The sequence below is a fragment of the Anser brachyrhynchus genome, assembly GCF_964034855.1.
Source record: "Anser brachyrhynchus genome assembly, chromosome: 3".
NCBI lineage: Eukaryota > Metazoa > Chordata > Aves > Anseriformes > Anatidae > Anser > Anser brachyrhynchus.
Window position 1 is genome coordinate 116,034,546 of NC_137696.1, and position 9,308 is coordinate 116,043,853.

At 41.6% G+C, this 9,308-nt stretch overlaps 1 long non-coding RNA gene across 2 annotated transcripts; it reads left to right on the forward strand.

Annotated features, from left to right (window-relative positions):
* The first annotated feature begins 1,600 nt into the window (after positions 1–1,600).
* LOC308192301 lies at positions 1,601–8,843 on the forward strand. Of its 2 annotated transcripts, XR_013948707.1 has the most exons (5): positions 1,601–2,726; positions 2,973–3,158; positions 6,525–6,568; positions 6,651–6,831; positions 8,705–8,843. It is a non-coding gene; the product is annotated as an uncharacterized lncRNA (long non-coding RNA). The 2 variants fall into 2 exon arrangements; XR_013948708.1 differs by lacking the exon at positions 6,525–6,568.
* The last annotated feature ends 465 nt before the right edge of the window (positions 8,844–9,308 follow it).

The window sequence follows — 9,308 nt, forward strand, 5'->3', positions numbered from 1 at the left end:
AAACTTTATTATTGTGCCCTACAATGGACGCTTTACACACACCTGCAGAAGAGTCTTTGAATCGCCTGAGGCAGCCATCGGCTTGCAAAGTCCTTCTGCCCTCTGGGGAAAATGAGATCAATATCGAACCTTGGATCCTGACCCACTTTGAGTTTTCCCATCCTGCTTCACGCCTCGCTGCCATCAACAATCTCAGCAGAAAGGATCCTCCCCTTTCCCAGGGGGAGCTGTGGGATCACCCCAACCTCCCGGAGCGATGAGATGAGACAAAATGGCAGCTCTTGTTGGCACCAGTATACAACTCCAGGTCACATCCTAGAGGTTGGAGGGGGCTGCCAGAGAGGCTTAGGGCCATGCTGTCATTTATTTCTCCCTGGGCCACGTGCAAAATCTAGGAGGGGTTTTCTGCTCCGCCCTTCACTTACTTTCCCCCAACACTCATGAGTCCCTCACAAACTGCTTCATTTCAGTGGCTTGTTCTGGTGATGTTTCTCCCAGCCGTCTCACTCTGAATATCCGCAGACCCGTTAATAAAGGATCCTGGCTGGGATGCTGGCCCCTGACTCACATACGTGCTTAATGTGATTTATGTTCACGACCAGTAAAAGCAAAAAAAGCACCTTAGGCATTACATTTTTTTTTCAATAACGTATCTGGGAATGTAGAAGGTGCTAAATGAGCAGTAGGATTGCTCTCTGCCTTCAGTGAAAACACTGCCTATTACAGGTAAAACATTAATTCAAGAAATCAAATGCAAGTGGTAGGCAGTTCAAACAAAGCCTGCTTCCTGGTTCAAAGCCCAGCTCAGACCTTGATCTGTCTGCCCCCAGAATTTGTTAAAAAGGCAGGTTTCACTCTATCGGTTATGACTGGATGTTACGGTAAAAAAGTGTAGCAAAGTGTTTTGAATAACTTGAGCATTTCCAGGCTTTGCATGCTTGCTGTTAAAAAGGAGTGCTCTCTCTGGAACACACTGGGAGATTTTCTGATTAAATTACAATTCTGAGCAAGTGAAATGTTGTTTCACTGCAGCATAGGTTATTTAGTTAAAGATTAAAAACAAACAAACAAAAACCCCTAAAACTGCTACAGAATATGAATTGCCAGGGTTAAACTACTCTCAGGTGCATTGGTGTAAATCCGTTGATAACACCTCTGCTGACAGGGTTATCCTGAATTTGGACTGGTGCAAGTGGAGGGTGGGAACGATATTTGCAGTAAATACACCCCTATGCTTTCAAACACCCTGTATCACCCAGCTACGCAAACTACCATCAGCAGAGCATGGATGTGCTATTTTGGAACAAACGAACAACAACAACAACAAAGCCTATTACATTAAAACAATAAAAACAATGAGTGAGAGGGAGTTTAATCAGAGGGCAGGCTTGTGGTCTTAACGTTCCCACAGATCTGCAGATATAAACCTCCTCTCACACTAGGCTTCATGTACTCGTGCTCTCCTCTGAGGAGAAGCAAGGAGACTTTTCTATAATTATACTCATTAGTACCTGTCTTTTTATAATGCTTCCAAATTTTTTTTTCAGAAGAAAAATATGAGAATATGAGGCATGAGTTGTATGATGTAATTTCTATCATAAAATCTTCCCTAACAGCCTGCCTAATCAAGTACTGTTTGTTGTTTGTTAGTAGCCTTGTCTTTGTAGCTGCGAGAGGTAAGAATATGTGTGGCATGACTTTCAGGGAGAGGCAACAGTTTTTACTGCGGGTAAAAAAAAAAAAAAAAAAAACCTTCAGAAAACACAGCTAGAAAAGCAGACAGGCTTTCAAGCAACAAGTTGGACTTGAAGAAGTGTTTGTATGCCTGAAAACTTGCCTGCTTTTTCCATCTTTATCACTTGGTCTAATAAAAGATTACCACCCCCCACAAAACTTGCCCCAGTTATTTATCAAAAAAGTGCTTTGAATGGCTGGGAGCTTGCAGTTTATGCAGATGCTTAACAGAAAATGGGATGAATATAACAATATAATAGAGAAAAGACATGAAAAAAAGGTCTGTCACCAGATCAGTCATGAGAACCCATCCCTGCTGCGCTGGGTTGAAGTGGTTCTGCAGAAGGGTCAGTGTTTGTTTCTTGGTTTAATGGAAGGAAGGCATTTGAAGCTGGCCATAAAAGTGGATGATGTGAGGATAAAGCGAACCAAGTGATTAGCCTTGTGAAGAAAAAATGCTCTGGTGTCATGATCCAAACTTTGCAGCCAGTTGGTACTTTAGAGCAACAGTAGAGCTCTTTGTCTGGCTTAGTTGAGTCATACAATTATCTCAATAACAGTAAGTACCTAGCAACAGCCTCAATAAACACCCATTTATTTGATTAATCAGCCATTTTGAAACAGGTTTGGTAAACATTACCCTTTCACTTCTGGATTACATTATTAAAAAAGCTGCCCACTGAAGCTGCTCCCCACGCTATGAATAACTGCACGAAACCGCAGATGTCCTGCCCAGCTTGGGCAGGTGGGCTGAGCTTAACTTGACACTTCTTGCCCACGTCCAAGTACAGAAAGCAGGTACAGGTCAGAGAAGCATTTATCGTGGGTTTTCTAGCTCACAATAGAGCTGCTGATGTTAACGAGCGCTGACAATAACCGCACAAGAATCTGGTGGCTGTGAGACCAAGATAGGAAGAAAGAAGAAGCAGAACCTTAGTTTCCATTAATGTAAACATTTGCATGTGATATTTAAGGATAACTCACAGTGGCTGGTATGTAGTTTAAGTGCTGAAAGGGTTTTGAGTACTCAGAGATTGCGAGAAGTGTTTGCAGTGGATTGGGATCTGGGAACAAATGGAATTTTTGTTATCGCGAAAGATATCAAGATTATTTCCAAAGTAACCCTTGATGGACTTCTGTGAAAGGGAGGCTGTGGAGTCTAGTTAGAGAGCATGTATATACATATGCATACAAATAAATAAGCATGTAACAACATATTTCTATATGTATGTATATAGGGGCTGGAGGTGCTCTCTTTGTGGGAATGCCGAGGATGAAGCTTTTTCCTGCTTTTTCCCAAGCTCTCCTAACGACGCCGTGCCTACTTCTCGTACATCGATGAGGAATTGAACCAAAGGAACAGGGAAAGCTTTTTCACAGGAAAATGTCTTTGTTCAACTGAACCTCTACCCTCTTGCCCTCAGGTAAACGCACCATCCAGCTATATGGTCTGAATGACCTTCTCTCAACCTTTCCTGCTGAAACTCTTCTGTTTTGCATGAAATAATTAAGCATAGATCTCTACTTGCTTTAGTCATGATGGAAAATTATATACCTGCTTTCACACCCAGGGTTTCTTTTCATTCTGCTATCATAAAGCCACTTAAATATGTGTTCTTTTTCATCAATATGCCTATGTTATCCCCGGCATTAAAGTACTATTGAGCAGCAAGAGTTTATTCCCTTTCCTGCTGATTTTTAATGTACAAAGAAATAAACTCTTTTTATGACTGTGTTCACAGCCCAGGGATTGTGCCTGTCATTAAAGCAATACAGAGTCTGCTTTCAGATAAGATCTAAATCTAACCTTGCTCAGCGGAGAGGAAAGGAAGAAGCAGACCTCTCTCCTGCAAAACATCACCTGTCTGCAGCGTGGGGGTGAGGTTCTCAGGTGCCTCCTGATCTTCCAGCTTATCTCAACCAGCCATCACACCTCCTCATGTTTTTCATGCGTTGTCTTCATGCAGTGTCAACAGAGAACCATGACATGCATTTCTGTAAAGACACAAAAAATAATTTAAAGTAAAAAGTACACACGATAACAGAAGTACATACTTCACATATGTTAGAGTTAATTCATTACATATTTCACAAAAATTTGCCTGGGATCATCTCAGGATTTATCCTCCAGAACTTACAACCTGTATAATGTGAAGATGTTGAGGAGTCTCCACCCTTAGATATTTTCCAAAACTTGATTGGACAAACCCCTTGAACAATCTCATCTAACTCTGAAGCTAGTCTTGCCGGAGCTCCCTTCCAAATTGTTATTTTTTTCTAATAATTCAATGAAAATTTAACCACAAAACTGACACCTGATACGCCACAGAAGGCAACACGCATGCTACAGTATGCAGCATATGCTCCGTTATACCACAAAGACCATTGAATACATTTCATTGGTTTACTTCCCCCGAAGGGAGAAAAAGCCTTCAGGAACTTGCGCTGTGGCTCTTAGAGCTGTTTTCATGTAAAGTCCCAAGTAATGCAAGAGGAGGGACAAACAGCAGCATTTACCTTCCCTAGGTGAGACTACTCATTAATAGGCAATTTTACTATTTGCAGTGAGCTGTACAGGAGGGATGAATGCAATTATTTACCCATTGCATTTTCTTTGCTTTTTTACATTTCCTCGTGCATCACGTCTGGCTGGTTGTAAGTAGCACCAATTTCCCAGTCTCTTCCATGCTGCCAGGTTAAGGTTCTTCACCCTTCCGTCCACTGAGGATTGGAAAGATTTGACACAAGGCTGATAGCAACAGAAAGAGAATAAATGCAATGGCTTTCACAGATGCACAAAGATAATCTAAGTGTCCTTTTACTCTGAAGAGTGAAAGCCTTTGCCTGGGACTGGTGTTTCTGTGGACAACATACCACTACCTGAATAAACTCACATTGTGCCATGGCATGTGCAGGAAAACAAATGTGTGCAGGTACATTTCGGTTGGGATACAGCACACAAAACAAAGGTGAGACTGTGCAGCTCAGGAATCTACTTGTTTCTACTGTTCCCCCCTACAGAGGACGTTTGTAAATTAGTAGCCATAGAGACCTATGAAAATAAAAAGAGGGGGATGGATATGGGATCTCTTGTACTAAAAGAAGTCAAAGGAGATTACTATATGAAATGTAAAAGATAAGGAAATACAATAGTTAAAAAAAAAAGCCAGAATTCTCTTTATGTCCACTAGCAATCTTTCTTTTATTGATTATACATCTCAGAAGGGGAACACAGCACTTTTTAACAGCTCCCTCTGTTCAATGGGCAGAGTGGGCTATGTCACGACAGATGTGAAGTGCAGTGTAACTTTGAGAGGTAACACTTGGGGACTGCACTTTTTGTCACATGATTTCTTAGTGTAAAAAAGCCTAAAAACACACCACACTGAAATAAAAGCTCTGCTTTTGTTCTCTCCTTGGAGATTAGAACAGAATCCAGATAAAGTCAATCTTGAAATGACATTCTCCCAGGGAGCTTGGAAATAAAGCATCAAAATTACAGGGTGAAAAGTTTCTAAATCATACCAACTAGCCAGAACTTGTTAGGTTCATGACTGATAACCACAAAGTTCAGCTGATCTTTCATGGAATGAATATAGTAAATTTCCCTTCTGGGGGTTATATTTACCCAACCTTTTCAGGTTGCATTATCGCCCGCTGTAATGTATTTAACTTCCATTCATGAGTAACTCTGGCACTTTACTGCTTTTCACCTATACAAACAACAAAAATACTGAGTTCCTGACCACAAATAAAGGACAAACATTTGAACATAACGTTTTCATTCTCTTTGAAATATATTGACACATGACTATATTGATGTCAGTCATGTTGCCACTGAAGTTGAAAGGAATAAGAGGAATAAGAACTTTCCTAAAGCACTGGCTGATTTCTGAAGACCAAGTCCTAAGAGACATTGAACACAAGTGATTCTATCAGTGGCAACTACAGATCTGCAGCATCTTTAATAATAGGCCACAATACAACTTCCATCATAAAATGTGCACGCTACACATTATACTACATTAAAACATACTGTAAAGGTGAGCATAGTGTACAGAGTATTTGGAAATGTAGTATCTATCTGCTTATTTAAAATGTGTTTTTTTTCCATTATTTAAAGTTAAAACAGTCATGCAAGGCTCATTTATTTTGCACAATCGGTATTAAGAGATAAATATTTTATTAAAGTTGAAGTTACAAAGAAGCACACCACATTAAACTGAGTATTAAGCTGAGGCACATTTATATACTATAAACTTAGTGTACAGGTTTGGAAGTGGCAAAATCCCATTATCGAGTTCCTACACCATGAAGTAGGCTTTTTAAAAGACATAGTCCAGCTACACAGTCCTGGCATGTGAGATTTCCTGAGATAATCAAAGTTATCAAATAGCAGATTTGGTCAGGGTTAGGAGCCTGAGACTTGGTGTTTCCTGCAGGAGATCCCATGTTTCTTACCAGATGCTAAAGGATGGGTAGGCACATGCATGAGGCAGTCCCTTCCACATCTGGACGCAGCACAGCTCTTCTTGGTGAATGGCTCTTGGGAAAAATATCCACTTGATTTCAGCAAAACTTAAACAAGTAACCCTAGCTTCACTGAACAGTTAGGCATAGCTTTAGGGGGAGGATTTGGCCAGTGATGGTCTGTCCTTGTCACCAGTGAACTCATAAGCAAACCATCAAAATGTACTGTTTTGCCAAAAGGAAAGATTTAGGGATGAAACATGAAAATTACACCCAAGTGCTGTGGTTGTAGGCACACCTATGCCCATTTTTTTGCACAGGAGAACTCACTTGAGGTTCCTTCCAGGAGCTCCTGCAGGTCCAGGTAAATGAGATATTTGTTGCTTCTTCTCCTGGACTGCTGGGAACCTGATTATACACTGCTAATGTTTGCTCTTTCATTTCAGGACTTGGCTGCACTTCAGAAACAGATGCTGTTTCTTAATGGTCAAAATGATTTCTGCTGTCAATCTATATGCACAGCTAGAAACAACACAACAACGAGGTAGAGGCCTCCTGGTCTGAAAATGAGATGGGGAGCTTGGAAGTATTACTTATATTCTGTTAGAGGGAATATAAAATTACACGGTATGTGCATTGACATAACATCATTAACTATATACCTAAAAACTTTCTGAGGTCATAAAAAAAATAAAAATCTCAAAGTAAACCTGTGCTAAGTGAAAATCATGGACCAAGTTCATTAGCAGCTCATTATCCTGCTGTCCCAGACAAACAGTAGGTTAGCAATAAATACAGTGATCCTTGGATAGCTTTTTATTTACTGTTTTAACACCAGGTGTCATATATGTGAGGTGTTTGATGCATCAGATGAAGGGAGGAGTAAGACTTGCCCTCTGCTCTGCCTTCGACCGTGGAGGTGAGGAGCCCTCTGGGAAGCTGGCTTGCAGCTTCAGGCCGTGGCAACATCTGGGCTGACCCAAGATAACAGCTCATTGGCCATAAAGTTTGGGTGTACTCACTCTCAGGCACTGCCATACCCTCAGTTAAAACCATCTGGTGACTTTAAAAAGAGCGGGCTTAGGGCTGGAGGTGGATGCTCTGCAAAATCCCACGTTATACCACTCATGGATTGTCTCCACAAGCCTTTAAAGAAAGCACTTGGGCTGATCAGGGCCTAGGTACACACCCGTCTTCCCTGGCAGGTTTTGCAGATTCCTGGGAACAAAAAGCTGCCAAGGATGGGTGGTCGCTGACATCCACCCCCGCAAACTGGAAGCCTGTTTGGCTGTATCAGGGCAAATGGCCTGGCAGTGACCATAGGCCATGCTCCGAGTGGCTGCTGTGGAGTGGGAGCTGTGGAGGGATGAAAATACATGAAAAAAAGAGCAAAGGATTTTCTTCCCTCTTCACCACCTCAGTAAAACTGCCTGGGCTAATGTCTCATCCCTCAGGCTTTCTGTCACTCCTTTTCTGGTGTTCTCAGTCTTCCCACCTGCTAAATGCCTATCTGCCAGCACAATGCACACTGACGGCACATCTCTTTGTAGTTGCTCATACTGGGCAAAAAAAAAAAAACCCTCAGCTTGTTGAAAGATGCTTTAATTGAATTTTGTGAAAGCAAATCTTCCGAATGACAGTGCTGGAAAGATGAGGCCTGCATATATTAAAGAAGATAGAAGGGCAGATAAATAGGCCCAGCACGTAGGCCTCCATCACGTCTATTCAACGGAAATAATTCACACTTCATATTTTTTAAGTGGCCGATCTCACATTTTCAAATGACTTCAATTTTACAATCATTTAACAGATTGCCTCCAGTTTTGCCTTATCTCTTTAGTCTCTATTAATAAATAAACCAGGCCAGGGACCATTTGCTGGCCCCGAGGCAAAGTGGCACGGCACAGCCGCCATCTGTATGGCTGAGCTCTCTTTCTGCCCCTACGCACTGAGGCTGAGTAAAAACCCTTGTGAACAGTTCTCGGCCTGTGGTGTTCCCCTGGCAGTGCCAGGGTGCTGTAGGGACAGTGCTGCTTGGCACAAGCCAGCAGTAATGGGGTGCATGCTAAACAGTGAACATGCCCACAGTCGTGTGCCCAGGCCTGAACCCCCACTCCAGCCCCATTTTGTTGACCGGGATGGGGATGTCTTTCTGTCCAGATCCAGTTTTCTAAATCCTGCCAATGTTTAGATAATTGTAATATATGTTCCTAAGTATCACAGATGGAAAAACTTCAGATTTTTCATTAATTTATGTCAAGACTTATCTGGTTAATTTTCCACTGGTGCACTTGAGGGTTGCAGTCAAGGAGTGGTGGTGCACAGCACAGTCAGAGTACAAGGTCTAAGAAAACCCAGCCAAATACAAATAATCCTGAAAATTAACATCTGCACAGCCACTTATGCTTTCAGTCTGCAGAATAAAAAAAAATATTTTATTTCGTTTTGTTTTATTATTTTACATTTTTATTTTATTTTATTTTATTTTATTTCTCATCAGTGATCTTGTCAGCACCTTCTAGAAGAAAGCTGGTCAGCATCCTCCAATGGTCAAGGACCAGGAAAGTTTCCAACAGGACAAGTTCGATAAATCATCAGGAAGAAATTAAACCTGGAGAGACCATTATTTTACTATTTCTTCTTCACTAAATACTGTCCAGACTCAGAAAGCTTGAGCCCCAGTGTAAATGGGGTTGCAGGCAGGTGACATGGGCCAGGTTTTGCCAGGCAACCCCACACAGCCAAAGCTCATGGGCAGGTTCCTCGGGTGCCTGAGCGCTGTAGTACTTTTTGTCTGGCTCTCAGGAAGCACTTAGCAAAGAAGGAATGATGCTCTGCTCTGCTCAGAATCTCTTCCACAGGATTTATTTGCCTGTAGCCTGGAAAGCAATTAACAAGTTGCATTACTCCTGAAGCTGGTAATAGACACTTCAAGTGTTGAGTGTATCTCTATTAGCTCTCTGCTGTAACCATTCTTAGGACTTGACTAGGGCTGACAGCTTGGAGATGTATTATCTGCCATTACTTTTCATAATTACAATTCACCCAAAAAATCCTTACTGAATTTACATAGTTATAATATAGTTGGCAACCCACACAGCTAA